At 34.3% G+C, this 15,433-nt stretch overlaps 1 long non-coding RNA gene across 1 annotated transcript in view; it reads left to right on the top strand.

The window, feature by feature from the left end:
• Nucleotides 1-4,573: 4,573 nt before the first annotated feature.
• LOC143230893 (uncharacterized) overlaps nucleotides 4,574-15,433 on the top strand; it is a 40,194-nt gene continuing 29,334 nt past the window's right edge. Inside the window, exon 1 of the long non-coding RNA XR_013016668.1 lies at nucleotides 4,574-4,657. This is a non-coding gene — a long non-coding RNA (uncharacterized LOC143230893). The remainder of the gene's footprint in view (nucleotides 4,658-15,433) is intronic.

Here is a 15,433-nt window from a genome sequence, read left to right as displayed (position 1 = left end):
ATTGTATTATAAATAAAAGTTGGAATTATTCGTGATGCTTACGTAAAACTCACGAGAGAATTATGTAATATCAAATGTGTTATGTTAAACTATGTCATAATACTTCTGTAAAACAAACTAAGGCCCGGCATAGCCAAGTAGGTTAAAGCGTTCGACTCCTAATCTGAGGGTCACGGGTTCGAATCTCCGTCGTACCAAACATGCTTGCCCTTTCAGCCGTGGGAGTGTCATAATGTGACGGTCAATTCCCCTCACTATTCGTTGGTAAAAGAGTAGCACAAGAGTTGGCGGTGGGGGGTGATGACTAGTCTTACACTGCGAAATTACGAACGGCTAGCGCAGATAGCCGTCGTGTAGCTTTGCGCGAAATTCAAAAACTACAATTAGGTAGTAACACCACTATGATAAACTCGTGTAAACAATCTTGGTGAAGATACTTTAAATGCTAAAGTAATCATGAACATAAAAAATAGGATGAGAAATAATTAGACTCGAATAGATATTTTCGATTAGATGTCTTTAGCATTTACGTATTAAAAGCTACTTATAGATCAAGGGGTAAGAATAATTAATATCACTATTCTAGTTACCTTTGGTCAACATTGGAAATCAATCGAAGAAGCCATATGAAAAGTTTAGCAGTATATATTACTTCTTTCTCATTTGTTATTGTTCCCCCCTGGGACAGTGTTAAATTAGGATTTACAACGCTAAAATCAGGGGTTTGATTCGGTGGACAGTGCAGATAGCTCGATGAGGCTTTGCAATAAGAAAAAGACACAGTTATTGTTTTTTTAAAACAAGACTATTTGTTAGCTAGATAGCACTTAAACAGTCTCCAACCAAACTGCTAACTCACGTGTTATATGTTTAAAACATTACTACCTTTGACAAGTTAGGTATGTTTATTTTAGGTGAGATATTACCGTATGTATTTAGATCGCTCTTAGTACTTGATAAAATTATTTGCTATATCTTGAAAACTTATTTTGATAATACGTGTTTTAAATACCTCTTTTATTTGAACCACTGAAATCGCATAATCATTCGTTTTAGTCAAATTCAAATACCCATATTTTTATTACGTACAACATTCTTACTCTGAATTTCGTTAAGAACATACGATTCAAACATGTAGGAAGACACGAAAATTGAAAGTGTAATGAGACACCATTATCTCATCCGATGCTCCTCCTTTTTCACGTGAGAAAGATGTATTAAGATTATTTAGTGTAGTAATGTCTGTAGCTTCCAACAGATGGCTCATTTTAGAGTGCTCTAGTAAAATAAACTTTATCCAAAATATCGTCAGATGTTTATTTGGAGTTCGATTTTTACTTTTCACTCAGTTTTCGTATGTTATAATAAATTTTAACTCTCACGAATAACCATTTTTCTTCAGACCCAAAGAATTAAGTACAACTAGGAGAGTACACAAAAAAGTGCACTTTTTCGTTTATCTAACTTTAGAGTGTCTTAAAAAAACATCTTCCGCTGGTGCAGCGGTACATCTACGGACTTGTAACCCTACAATTAGGGGTTCGATTCTCCTCGGCGGAGGGCCCGGCATATTCTGTACTGTTCAACGCTAATGTAACTAAATAGGGTCTGGCATGGACAAGCGTGTTAAGGCGTTCGACTCGTAAGATGAGGGTCACGGGTTCGAATCCCGTCGCACAAAAAATTCTCGTTGGGGCGTTATAATGTTACGGTCAATCCCACTATTGGTTGATAAAAGAGCAGCCCAAGAGTTGGCGGTGGGTGGTGATGACTTTCCTCTAGTCTTACACTGCTAAATTAGAGACGGCTCGCGCAGATAGCCCTTGAGTAGCTTTGCACGAATTAAAAAAAAAAACATCTTCTCGGTGGATTCAGCAGATAGCATGATGTGGCGTGATAAATATATCATAAAAATTTATGAAATATTATTAACGTCATTTACGTTAAATTTATTTATCCAAGTGTCATGTTTTGGCTATCAATCACTTATAAATGGAAGTACCATTTATAAAGCTATTTCTTTTGAGACTTTCAGCAGCACAGCGTTATGTCTACGGACTTACAACACTAGGAACCTGATTTCGATACTCATGATGATGAGCAAAGCACAAGTAGCCCATTGTGTAGCTTTGTGCTTAACTACAAACAACCAATGAAGTTTCTTCTGGTGACACCTATGACAGTCTCTACATATTATTTAAACAAAGTTATAGGTCAGGTTTTATATTTTGTTTAATTAGATTTGCAGCTAGTATTTGATTATTATATTTTTTTCTAATTTACTAGCTTTCCTCTATACAGTCGCAGTCATTCCTAAGTAACTGTGAAAAACCACAAATTAGGTTTCCGCTGTTACCGTAAAGAAAACTTACAAGGTCCTAGTGATTGTTTACACAGATGAGGTAAAATACGTGCTGTTTACCTTCTGCTTGAGAAATAAAGTGAAGCGAAATGCTATACTTGATAAATACTCTTACTGTTTGTCATATCTTATTTACCTAATCATTCACGTCTTGAAACCAAGAATTCATGCGTAAACCAAAATCTATTCTAGTACATCAGAACGTAATAGAACGTAACCACACCTAAAGAACAAGCGCTGAAAGCTATTATTTTCTTCTCACACTTTGTAGAAAGGAAATAGTCTGGGGTACATTTTTACTCAGTGTTGACGTTTCGTTCGCCTACAGTTTTGCTTTACTGTTAATATGCTTCCTTTAATTTATATAAATGAGTAAATAAACGATACACTAGTAAAATATTAGCTGGTGAGATCCTTGTGCGAAAGGTCAAGAGGTGTTTTCTAACTTCCATACCGTTTTTTTTTTTTTTTTCTGGCTACTATCGTATTGCATAACAATGCATATAGGTACACGTCTTTTACTTGATATCCATTGTTTATTTTATGTTGGTCTGTCGGTGCTTATCTTACAATATGGGAAAACGGATGTTTGTCCGTCAGCTTTGCCATTACTTGCCAAGATTGTTTACTCACCATAGGTTCTACGGAGGTTTTATCCAGGGAATGGTCATTCAATCGTTTAAAAGTTTTTTTTTCAAGACACAAGTACTGGAAATGTTGCTTACAAGGTAGTTTTATAAACAAATGTTTTTCAATAGGAATATCAATGTCCTTAGTTTTATGCTGACGTGAACTACAACTCTACATATTTGTCGAATTTCGACACGTTGTACTAGCAGAATAATATAATTTAGAAAAATTGATGTTTGACCATCCATTTCTTTCGAATATAAAGTAGAAGTAGAAAAACAAATACACAAGTAGCAACAATATGTAGAGGTGTCAGGTCAAATACACAAGTATCAACAATATGTATAGGTGTAAGGTCAAATACACAAGTATCAACAATATGTATAAGTGTAAGGTCAAATATACAAGTATCAACAATATGTATAGGTGTAAGGTCAAATACACAACTATCAACAATATGTATAGGTGTGAGGTCTACTACCAGAGACTTTCGAATATTTTTATATTAATTTCTGCGCATGTGTTGTTGAAATTTAGCAAATAAATAAATAAAATAAAATACAAACCTACCACGAAATTTCTAAATAATAATTTTCTTGTAATTCTGTGCATCAAAATCATTTTAAAACAAATTTTCAGAGTAATGTTCTCGTCGTTTTATGCTAATACATTCTTATATTTTAAAGAAAACATGTTTGAACATGCTTTTTTGTACTTGAGGTAGGTTGGGTGTGTGATTCTCTAATTTCATTTTACAAGTTCAACGTTTGGTTGTGTTATTAGAATCCTGTTAATATCTGCAAAAATGTGAATGACTAATTAAACTTTGAGGATGACAAATATTTGACTCTATGTAGCTATATTAGGATGTGAATTATTTAAAATATCACAATTCTATACAACTTCTACTAGTTTTAGATAAACTCTCAGAAGAAACTATAAGTTCATAAATGAAAGAGAAGATCGAAACTACGGGAATGGAAAATTAGATTAAGATTAATGAGCCTGTCAATTGATAATTCAGGTCTTAAACGTTGTTTTATCAGTAAATGCTTCAAAGCCCATTAGAGTCAATGGGATATCTTGAACTGATTGTTAATGGATCATTCTCTCTCACTGAGGCGAATCTTTCCAAAGTTACCAGGTGGCGTATTTTCCCGCTATTCTTCAGTTTTGGAGAACTAACAAGATTTTACCATCAACTGAACTTTAGCAAAGATTGGTGTAGATTTCATTTTTTTAACTGCTTTAAGACATAATTTGTAGCTGTAACTGGTATCACACGAGATTATAGTCCGAATGTAATTAGTTAACTTGTTTTTTTCCCAATATAAAATATGAAAACAAATTATAACACGTCTTTATTTCATTTTTTTTATCATTTAAGTTCAAGAATTTTTGAAGAATCTTCAGTACACATGCACACACATACATTCAAACACACATACGAATATATAGACGTATGAGAACAATAAACACCGTACAGAACTTCGTAAGATCAATAATGAAATAGTGTTGATTCCAAGTAACAAGACAAAGTTATCTTCTGAAGAGCAGAGTACAGTGCCTGACAAACAGTAAGTCCATCAAGTCTGGGAATCAGCATCCGGTATGTGCAGTGAGTCAGTCGTAGCGCACACTGTGAATGACATGCTAGTCTGTATTGTAAGTAGTTTTACTTTGTTTTACGTAACCTGATATAGATTAGACCTTTGTGTGAGTGTATGTGTGTACGTTTTTTTCTTGTTATATCTAACAACAACTGGTAGCTTAACTGAATTGGAGTCAGTAATTCTGTGTTGCATCGAGATAAATGACAATATTGAAGTATTATTTAATGTATAGCGTTTGGTATTTTAAATTCATGTACTTTCATATTCACATTTTCTATAAGATGCAAAATTGCACACTAAATCAAACGTGTGGATACGGCTCATGAGTATATTTTCCGCATATAATTATTTCTAATAAGAAGACTTCCAACATTTCTCAGAGTACTGTCATTAATAATTAATTTTCGTTTAAATGATGTTTGTTTTTTGAAAAAACAACAACAGGTGCTTGCATCATAAAACTGTATTATCAAATACGGTTATAAAACGATTTTTTTCAGTTTGTTATTAAGCCCAAAGCTACACAGTGAACTATCGTCTGTGCTCTACCCGATATCAGTATTGAAACCCAATGTTTAGAGTTATAGGCCCTTAGATTTATCGTTGGATCTGAGATGACTTAGTGGTTACAGCGCTCGGGTTGCAATCTGTTGGTTCGATACCAATCACTAAATATCTTCGCTCTTTCAACCGTGTGAGAATGTTACAATGTGACAATCAACTGTATGTTTAATTGATAAAATAATAGCCTAGGAGTTGCGGTTGAGCACTGTTGACTTGCTGCCTTCATCTAATCTATCACTTATAAGTTGGGGACGGTTAGCCTAGATCAGTGGTTCCCAACCAGGGGTGCTTGCACTCCTTGGGGATGCGAGATAAAATTTCAGTTTTTTTATATGCAAAAACGGCTCGTTTGGGTTGAGAAAATATTTTACATAGAAGAGCGAACAACGTTTCGACCTTCTTCGGTCATCGTCAGGTTCACAAAGAAAGAGGTAACTGACCGGAAGCTGACCACATGTTTGAAAGGGGTTGTGTAACTGAGTGTCGGAATGTAGAGGGCGGTGTTAGATGTTTGAATATATAATTTTATTTATTTTATTATATTAATATAGGTATAAAGGCGTTCCTTTATATTGGTTTATTTTGGGTTTAAGTTGTTGTATAAGTAAGGCTTCTTTAATTTTGCGTTTGTTTATGTTTGTTTCTTTATTTAGTATTTGCGCGTTTTCTATGGTTATGTTGTGTTTGTTTGACTTGCAGTGTTCGAAAACGTGTGAAGGTGACTTTTTATGTTCCTTTAATCTGGTTTCCATTTTTCTACTTGTTTCTCCAATATACAAGTCGTGGCAGTTATCACATTGCATTTTGTAAATAATGTTGGTGTGGTGCTTGTCAGAGTAGTTTTTACATAGTATAGACCTCCGTTTTGTGCCTGGTTTTTGAATAAATTTGGTATTAACTGGAATGTCATATTTTGTTACTAATTTTTGCCAAATGTTGGTTATTTGTTTGCTGATGTCAGGAATATATGGTATACAGCAGTATATGGTTTCGTGATTTTTTGATTCCTGAGATATATTTACTTTTGTTGGTTCATTTTGCTTTCTGTCTAGGTGTGTGCGTATAATGTTTTATACGGTTTGTGGGGGAAACTTATTGATGTTGATGAAGTATTGTTTTATTTTGTCTAATTCATCGTTAATGTTATCTGGTGAGCATAGTTTTATGGCTGTGTTTATTTGGTTTCTTAGTATGTTGAGTTTTTGTTTTGTTTCATGTGCTGAGTCCCAAGGAATGTATAGTCCAGTATGGGTGATTTTTCGGTGGATTTCTGTTTTGAATTGTGTGTCGGTTCTTGTAATTTTGAGGTTAAGAAATGATATTTGATTGCTTTCTTCCTGTTCACATGTGAAGTTAATGTTGGGATGTATAGAGTTAATGTGATTGAAAAAATTAAGTATGTGTTCTGTAGATTTGAATCCCGCAACCATGTCATCTACATATCTGTACCAGTATAGTGGTGGATGTAATGCTGTGTTAATTGCTTGTGTTTCAGCTTGTGTCATAAAAATATTGGCTAGAACTGGTGATACTGGGTTGCCCATGCTTAGGCCATTTGTTTGTATATAGTTTTGGTTGTTGAACATGAAGTTTGTCTTTATCGTGGTGAATTCTATTAGGGTTGCTAACTGGTTACTGGGAATTTCTATGGTTGGGTTAGGGTCTCGGATATAGAGTTCTAAGGCTATCTTGCAGGCTTCAGTGGTTGGAACTTCTGTAAAGAGGGATATAACATCGAAACTGGCCATTAAGGCTTTATGATTAAGTTGATTTAGATTAGACTTGAAATTAAAAGAGTCTTTGATGAATGAGCTGGCTGATGTTACATATTTGGAGAATGCCCATACTATGTATTTACCAAGATTGTAATTAAACGATTCATTTGTGGACATTGTTGGTCGTAATGGACAATCTGGTTTGTGAGGTTTAGGGATGCTGTATATTTGTGGTGTGCGTGAGTCGGTTTTACGTAGGTAGGAATAAAGTGTTTGTGAAATTGTGTTGGCTTTTTTCATTTGTAGTAGTAATTTGTTCAGTTGCGTCTTGTGTGTCTTTGTTGGATTTGTGTGTATTGGTTTAAATTTGTTCGTGTCTGATAGGATGTTATTCATTTTTTGGATGTATTCATTCGTGTTCATTATGACTATAGCGTTACCTTTATCTGCTTTTAGAATTTTTATGTTTTTGTCTTGTTTTAGGTTTTTTAATGGAATTAATGTCTCTTTTTGTAAGGTTGTTTTTTAGTTTTCTGTTTTGTGAAATTATGTTGATGGTTTTGTGAGAAAATTCTTTGAAAAAATCGTTAAGATGTTGTTTTTAGATGTTTCTGAAAAATATAGATTTGTTATTTTACCTGGGAAGTTTGGCTGTTGGATGTCAATAAAATTATCTAAGTTGTCTTCTTTCTGTTGGTTGTTTTTGGTTGTTTCCTTGTTGTTGTTCTCTGTAGAAAGTATCACAAGTCTCCTGGCTAGGTCTTCTAAACATGTTTTGATTTCTATGGTTGGAATGTACCTAGGTGCTATTGCGAAGTTGAGTCCTTTGTTAAGTAGATGTATCGTCTGTGTTTAATTGTTGGTCGGATCTGTTAATTATGAGGTTAGTCAACGGTTTGTCGTTTTGGTGTCTTTTCTGTTGTTTGCATCTTAGTTTTTCTAGTTTTTTTGTTGTGGCAGATCTTTTTGTCTCTGTCGTTCTTAGTATTGATTTGGTTTATGTTTCGTTGTATAAGTCCGTACATTTTTGGTTTAATGCAGCATGCCAGTTGATGGTCTAGGTTCATTTTTTGTTTTTGTAAGTCATGGAGCAATTAACACAGCATTACATCCACCACTATACTGGTACAGATATGTAGATGACACGGTTGCGGGATTCAAATCTACAGAACACATACTTAATTTTTTTCAATTACATTAACTCTATACATCCCAACATTAACTTCACATGTGAACAGGAAGAAAGCAATCAAATAACATTCCTTAACCTCAAAATTACAAGAACCGACACACAATTCAAAACAGAAATCCACCGAAAAATCACCCATACTGGACTATACATTCCTTGGGACTCAGCACATGAAACAAAACAAAAACTCAACATACTAAGAAACCAAATAAACACAGCCATAAAACTATGCTCGCCAGATAAAATTAACGACGAATTAGACAAAATAAAACAATACTTCATCAACATCAATAAGTTTCCTCCACAAACCGTACAAAACATTACACGCACACACCTAGACAAAAAGCAAAATTAAATAACAAAAGTAAATATATCTCACAAATCAATAAATCACGAAACCATATACTGCTGTATACCATATATTCCTGACATCAGCAAACAAATAACCAACATTTGGCAAAAATTAGTAACAAAATATGACATCCCAGTTAATACCAAATTTATTCAAAAACCAGGCACAAAACTGAGGTCTATACTATGTAAAAACTACACTGACAAGCACCACACCAACATTATTTACAAAATGCAATGTGATAACTGCCACGACTTGTATATTGGAGAAACAAGTAGAAAAATGGAAACCAGATTCAAAGAACATAAAAAGTCACCTTCACACGTTTTCGAACACTGCAAGTCAAACAAACACAACATAACCATAGAAAACACTCAAATACTAAATAAAGAAACAAACATAAACAAACGCAAAATTAAAGAAGCCTTACTTATACAATAACTTAAACCCAAAATAAACCAATATAAAGGAACGCCTTTATACCTATATTAATATAATAAAATAAATAAAATTATATATTCAAACATCTAACACCGCCCTCTACATTCCGACACTCAGTAACACAACCCCTTTCAAACATGTGGTCAGCTTCCGGTCAGTTACCTCTTTCTTTGTAAACCTGACGATGACCGAAGAAGGTCGAAACGTTGTTCGCTCTTCTATGTAAAATATTTTCTCAACCCAAACGAGCCGTTTTTACATATAAATTTCTCAACAAGTGGGTTTCTCGACATCACTGATTATTATTTCAGTTTTTTGTTTATATTAAGGGTACTGTCCTATATATTGAAAAAAATTACTGTGAGGGGTGCGAGGCATAAAAAAGGTTGGGAACCACTTGCTTAGGTAGTCCTCTAGTAGCTCTGAGCGAAATTCAACAAATCAAACAAATTCGTTAAGTCACCAGGTGCATTCTATAAATGAAAGAAGACAAATGACACACACACGTATTTCTTTTCAAAAAATTCTCATGAAAAATACACAGCTTACTAAAAAAAATGTTTATAGAGAAAGTGCTTCAAAGTTGAGAATTATGTTTTCTTATTAGGTAAAGGTTAACTGTAAACTTGTGGTGCAGTCGACCCAACGTGGATTTTGTTTCAAACATCATGAATAAAACACTATAAGATACTAGCCTTCAAATAAGAAAAAAATTCCCCCAAAACATCGTTATAATAATGGGAAGGCAAGTTTGTCTAATCGAGAAATATCTGTTCATGTTGAACAGACTTCACGGTTTCAGTGTTTTAGACTGCTAGCCAGTTTAACTTTAATTATTCTTTATTTCACAGATGTTAGCGTTTGGACGTTATCAGGTACAACGTACACATCTGATGGCAACAAACTTGTGACAGGATATTAATTATTAATAAAGCTTCGTGTCATACTCGCAAAATCAATGATATAGATTAAAATGTTAAAAACATCTGTAGTACATCAAATGTTTGTTGAGATAGTTTATCTCACGGTCTTTAAATTTGCATTTAAAATTTTAGAAATTATAGTAATAACATTTCAGGTACAGGGTAGAAAATCCCCAAATATTGTGAATGTGTGATAAAATATTTTTATTTTAGTTTGTGTAATGTGTTTTATATATGTATAGCTTCTTGAAAATTATAAATAAAAATCGCAAAATTTTCTTTGTCAGTTTGAACTAAGCACAAAGCTCTGCTCATTTACTGGTACAGAAACCAGATTTTTAGTGGCGTGAATTAGCATACATGCCGCTGTGCCCTTTAGTCTTACACTGCTAAAGTAGGGACGAACGTCACATTTTTACGCCCCCACGGCTGATAGGAGTGAGCATGTTTGGTGCGACGGGGATTCGAACCCGCGACCCTCAGATTACGAGTCGAGCGCCTTAACCACGTGGTCATGCCGGGCCTCTTAGGAGTACAATAAAACAGAAATGCGCACATTGCTGTCTTTAATTTTCAACTGGTAGACTGGATTAAAAACCTCTATTCAACAACCCCAACTGACAATGCTGTGGCTATACTTGTCTGACCGAATATTGGAATATGACACAATCATTCTTATTGTGCAAGGCCAACGCAATCCCAATCGGCAGAGCGTGTTTTTGCATTAACTGGTCACAAAAGTAAGCCTGTGTTCAGTTATAGAACGCTAACCACTAAAGCATACCCGGCCCTCAAAGTCCAGAACGAATAACAGGTGTTACCTTGATTGAATAAAGTATGTCAGAAAGAGACCAGTAATTTCATTTCCATTAATATTAAGGAAAAGAGGTAAATACTGACAATAATCAACGGTAAAGTGTTAAAGCTAAAAATTGATACTTTACAGTTATTGTATTATACACTTATTTCTATTAATGTATTTGAATAGACTGAACAGACTTCAAATTTGTTTAAATTTAAACATAGTTTCCATTAGAATACATTATATAGGTTAGTGATAACATTAAGCTAAGTTTAATCATTTTAATAACATTTCGAATACCCAACATTTGTAAGAGAATGTCATATATATGTAAAAAAAATTGCCAAATGTATATAAATCACTTACTACTGACTAGTAACAATTTGAAGGAACATATGCTACTGAGATTTTACGTAAAATTTTATATTAATTTTCTCTTATTTACATTTCAGTAAAACCATTTTGCACAAATGGATGTGATAAACTAAATCTATGTTTAGAAATGATTGTGAGTTAAACGTGAAGAGAGAGAGTACATTTACTGACAGGAATGGTTGCAACTGAATTGAGAGTAGAGAGAGAGTATATTTACTGACAGGAGTTGTTGCAAATGAATTGAACCTGGATAGAGAGAGAACGAGTACATTTACTAACAGGAATGGTTGCAAGTGAGCTGAACCTGGAGAGAGAGAATAGAACATTTACTGACAGGAATGGTTGCAAGTGAGCTGAACCTGGAGAGAGAGAATAGAACATTTACTGACAGGAATGGTTGCAAGTGAGCTGAACCTGGACAGAGAGAATAGAACATTTACTGACAGGAATGGTTGCAAGTGAGGTGAACCTGAAAAGAGAGAGAGAGGACGAGTACATTTACTGACAGAAATAACACGGTAAAGGATCAAATGTCGTTTCCCACAAGCTGTCTCTGAGCAGGAGATCGATAAAGGTGTTGAGAAACATTCTGTGTTTGGAAGTCACAAGTCTAAAACGGCTTCTTTATTTTAAACGTTCAGTATCGTTCAATAGTTTGCCTTATATCAGTTTAAACATGAAACAAGGTGAAATATCTATCACTACGTTACGGAAAAGGCTAGTTGTCTGTCAGACTATGTATAATATTTTATGCTTTTATAATAACAATGAATTAATTCCCGTATATTTTCTTTCAATGAATTAAGAAGCATACATTTTCATACTGGATACATTTTTCCCAAAAATATATTTTTTTTTTGTTAGTATGCAGGAAAACTATAGTAAACTAAAAAAGTCATAAGTAACGAGAAATTGCAATGCGTTACAGCTTTTCAGAATCCAGAAACTCTGGGAAATATATCTCTGTAATGTAATAAATGTATTGTGAGCTACTCATTTGTTGTTACGTGTCCAAACATAGCATGATAAGCAGACTAACAAATTACTATTGCAACATTTATTTGTAAACACGTACAAATTTATGACCGTCTCTCTTCCTATACATTTCAGAAATATTCTTTGTAAATTGTATACGCACATTTTATATAGATGTCTGTGTATATTCTACACTTTTAATCACATAATACAGAGCAAATAGCTTTATTAATCTTTTAATTATAACAAAAAATATCATTTCGGAAACTCTTTTGTTATTTATATCCTAAAACAATTATTTAGACAAGTAGTCAACATTGAGAGTTATGAGTTCTACTGCTGTTATTAAATTACTAACATCTCTACTTCGATTTGTTTACTTGTGCAGTAGTTCCGATGTATATAGAGATAGAAACAAACAGTGGCTGCTAAGTTGTAACAGAATAGTAACATTTGTTGTACTGAAACGTTAACACACGTTATTACCATGAATTTATTCCTTATTACTGTTTGCTTCTCTTCCACAAATTATCTAATGACACCTCTGTTATGACAATCTGTTGTGGCCCCTTCCCCCAATTAAAACCAGGTTATACTACCTATTGACATGATAATTATCTGGACTAGTTTCGTCTTCGTCTTGAAAGAGCTTTTGCCAATCACGTTAGAAACGTAGATTTGAAAAGAGAACACGACTGACAAAAGCTCACTGATTCACAACGTACGTTATCTGCCATTCTAAATACGCTAAAGGATTCAAACCCAAATACAGCCCAGCATTGCCAAGTAGGTATTGCGCTTGACTCGTAATCCGATGGTCGCGGGCTCGAATCCCCATCACATCAAACATGCTCCTCATTTTCAGCCGTAAGTCGATATAATATTATGATCAATCTCACTATTCGTTGGTAAAAAAGTAGCCCAAGAGTTGGCTGTGGGTGGTGATGGCTAGCTGCCTTCTCTCTAGTCTTACACTGCTAAAGTAGGGACGGCTAGCGCAGATAGCCTTCGTAGAACGTTGCGCGAAATTCAAAACAAATCAAACCCAAATCCCTGCCACGAAACACTTCCCCATATCATTACACCATTTCCAGAAGATTAAGAGCAGCAGATCAAGGTCCTTATATTTAACTCTACCGTCAATACAAAATGTGAAGTTGAATTCACTAAATCCATAAACATGCAATTCCAACTATTGTCCGCAGTCTGCATCCTAAGCACTGTTGTAGTCACGATTCTGTTTTCTTATGAGATAAATAGTTTTCGGACTGGTTGACAACTGCCAAGTGACTGTTTTTAAAATGTTGTTCCTGTTAAGGTTGGAGTCTGTCAGTCCATACACACTGTTGAAATATTTGGGTCACAGTTTGACTTCTGTTGCACTTTTCATACCTATGTCTCATTTTGCTTTAGTACGATTTCTCTTGTTGATAGAATTGCATGACAGGTGCCTTTCAAGAGACAGTTAAATACACATTTTCACAAAACGGTACACTTACTAGGCAGACATTTCATGTAACCTTCATTGTAACTCTTAACTAATGTCTCGTAAATAATGCTCTGACCTTATACTTCTCCACATTTTTAAGGCACAAGAAGTCTTATGATATATAGTCAAATCGGTATGTGGTTTATGAAAGTAAACGGGATGCTCTACAGATGTACCAAGAGATCTTAATAAACTAGCCTAGAAGCGTAGAAAGTGAAATTGAAACGAAATAACCAAAGAAATTTCCTTTGATGTACACAGAATATCTGGATAAATACGTAATATTCTAGTTAAGAACAATAATCTATCAGAGTTTTACAAATGCATATGACTTTTTATTTTTATTATTAAATCACGATAAAATGTCTTAGTATGAAAATCCTTAAAAAAGTGATTTCCATATATCAGGCCATCCCTTAAGTAATGTCCGATTTTAGGTTCAGAAAAAGAGAAAGGATTTCAAACACTGTTTATGTTATTTAACCAATAGTGCAAGTTCCATTATTAGTAATTATTTCCTGCTAATGATTCGCAAGCTTCTGAATGCCACTTCAATAATATTGTGAGGGTTTGGAGGAAAAGATTGTAGAGAGAGTAGTTTTGACATCTTCTTGTGTTCCAAGCTCTTTTCTATCAAGATAGTTCTGCAAACTTTGGAATAGATGACAATCAGATGGGGCAAGGTCTGGAGAATAAGGATGATGTGGAAAGATTTCTAAATATAGCTCTTCAATCTTTGCAGATGTGATCATTGCTGTATGGGGCCGTGCATTATCCTGGTGTAACACAACATCTTTATGCCCCGTTGAGTTTAATGATGACTTGCTTATAGCTGCACTTGATGAATATTGTGCTGTAACTCTTAAAGAACTAGCACAAAAGCTTAATTAAACCCATTCAAAAGTTCACTGACATCTGCAACAGCTTGGAAAGGTGTCAAAACTTGGAAAATGGGTCCTGATGATTTGGCAGAAACCAACCTTAGAGCAAGAGTGAACATTTGCACTTTTCTGCACTCTCGTGAACGTAACTCACCTCTTTTGGAAAGGTTAGTGACTAAAGATGAAAAATTGGTATATTAAATAAATGTTAAGCGCCGCAGACAATGGCTCAGTGCAGGTAAAATGGCTAAATCACAGCCCCAAATGGACCTCCACCACAGGAAAGTATTGTTAAGCGTTTGGTGGAATATTGTTGGTGTGATTCACCTTGAATTGCTGCCACTCAATGTAACGACTACATCAGACTTCTATTGTCAACAGTTAGAGCGCTTAAATGTTGCACTGAACGTAAAGAGGCCTGCTTTGATCAATCATAAAGGTGTTGTGTTACACCAGGATAATGCATGGCTCCATACAGCAAAGGTCACATCTGCAAAGACTGAAGAGTTAGACTAAGAACTTCCACATCATTTTTATTCTCCAGACTTTGTTCTATCTGTAGAGGTATTTTGATGGAATAGAGCTTGGAACACATGAAGATGTGAAAACTATTCGCTCTATATTCTTTTCCTCAAAACCCCAAAAATTTAATAGAAGTGGTATTCAGAAGCTTATGAATCGTTGGCAGAAAGTAATTAATAATAATGAAACATACATTATTGATTAAATAACATCAAAAGCATTTGAAATCCTTTCTCTCTTTCTGAACTCAAAATCGGACATTACTTAAGGGATGACCTGGTATATATATATCATAAAATATTTATTGAAGGTGAAATTAGATTTCGACTATTTTATGTTATTCATAAAATCTGATGGTGAATTCAAAAATATTTCGTAAGCTAGTTCCAATAAGTATTTATTACCAATAAGAATATGGTCAAAACCCAATTTAGGAATTTCCATTGTAATTTAATTTTACCTATCTTACAACAGGACGACACTTAATGAAATACGTTTTATGTAAGTGAAAATAGGTCCTACATAGTTCAAGACTAACATACATATTTTTGTCATATCTGAGAGCGCATTACCGCTCTCCATGTAGAGATGATCCGGACA

The sequence above is a fragment of the Tachypleus tridentatus genome, chromosome 10 (genome assembly GCF_004210375.1).
Source record: "Tachypleus tridentatus isolate NWPU-2018 chromosome 10, ASM421037v1, whole genome shotgun sequence".
NCBI lineage: Eukaryota > Metazoa > Arthropoda > Merostomata > Xiphosura > Limulidae > Tachypleus > Tachypleus tridentatus.
This window is presented reverse-complemented; position numbering and strand designations above follow the sequence as displayed.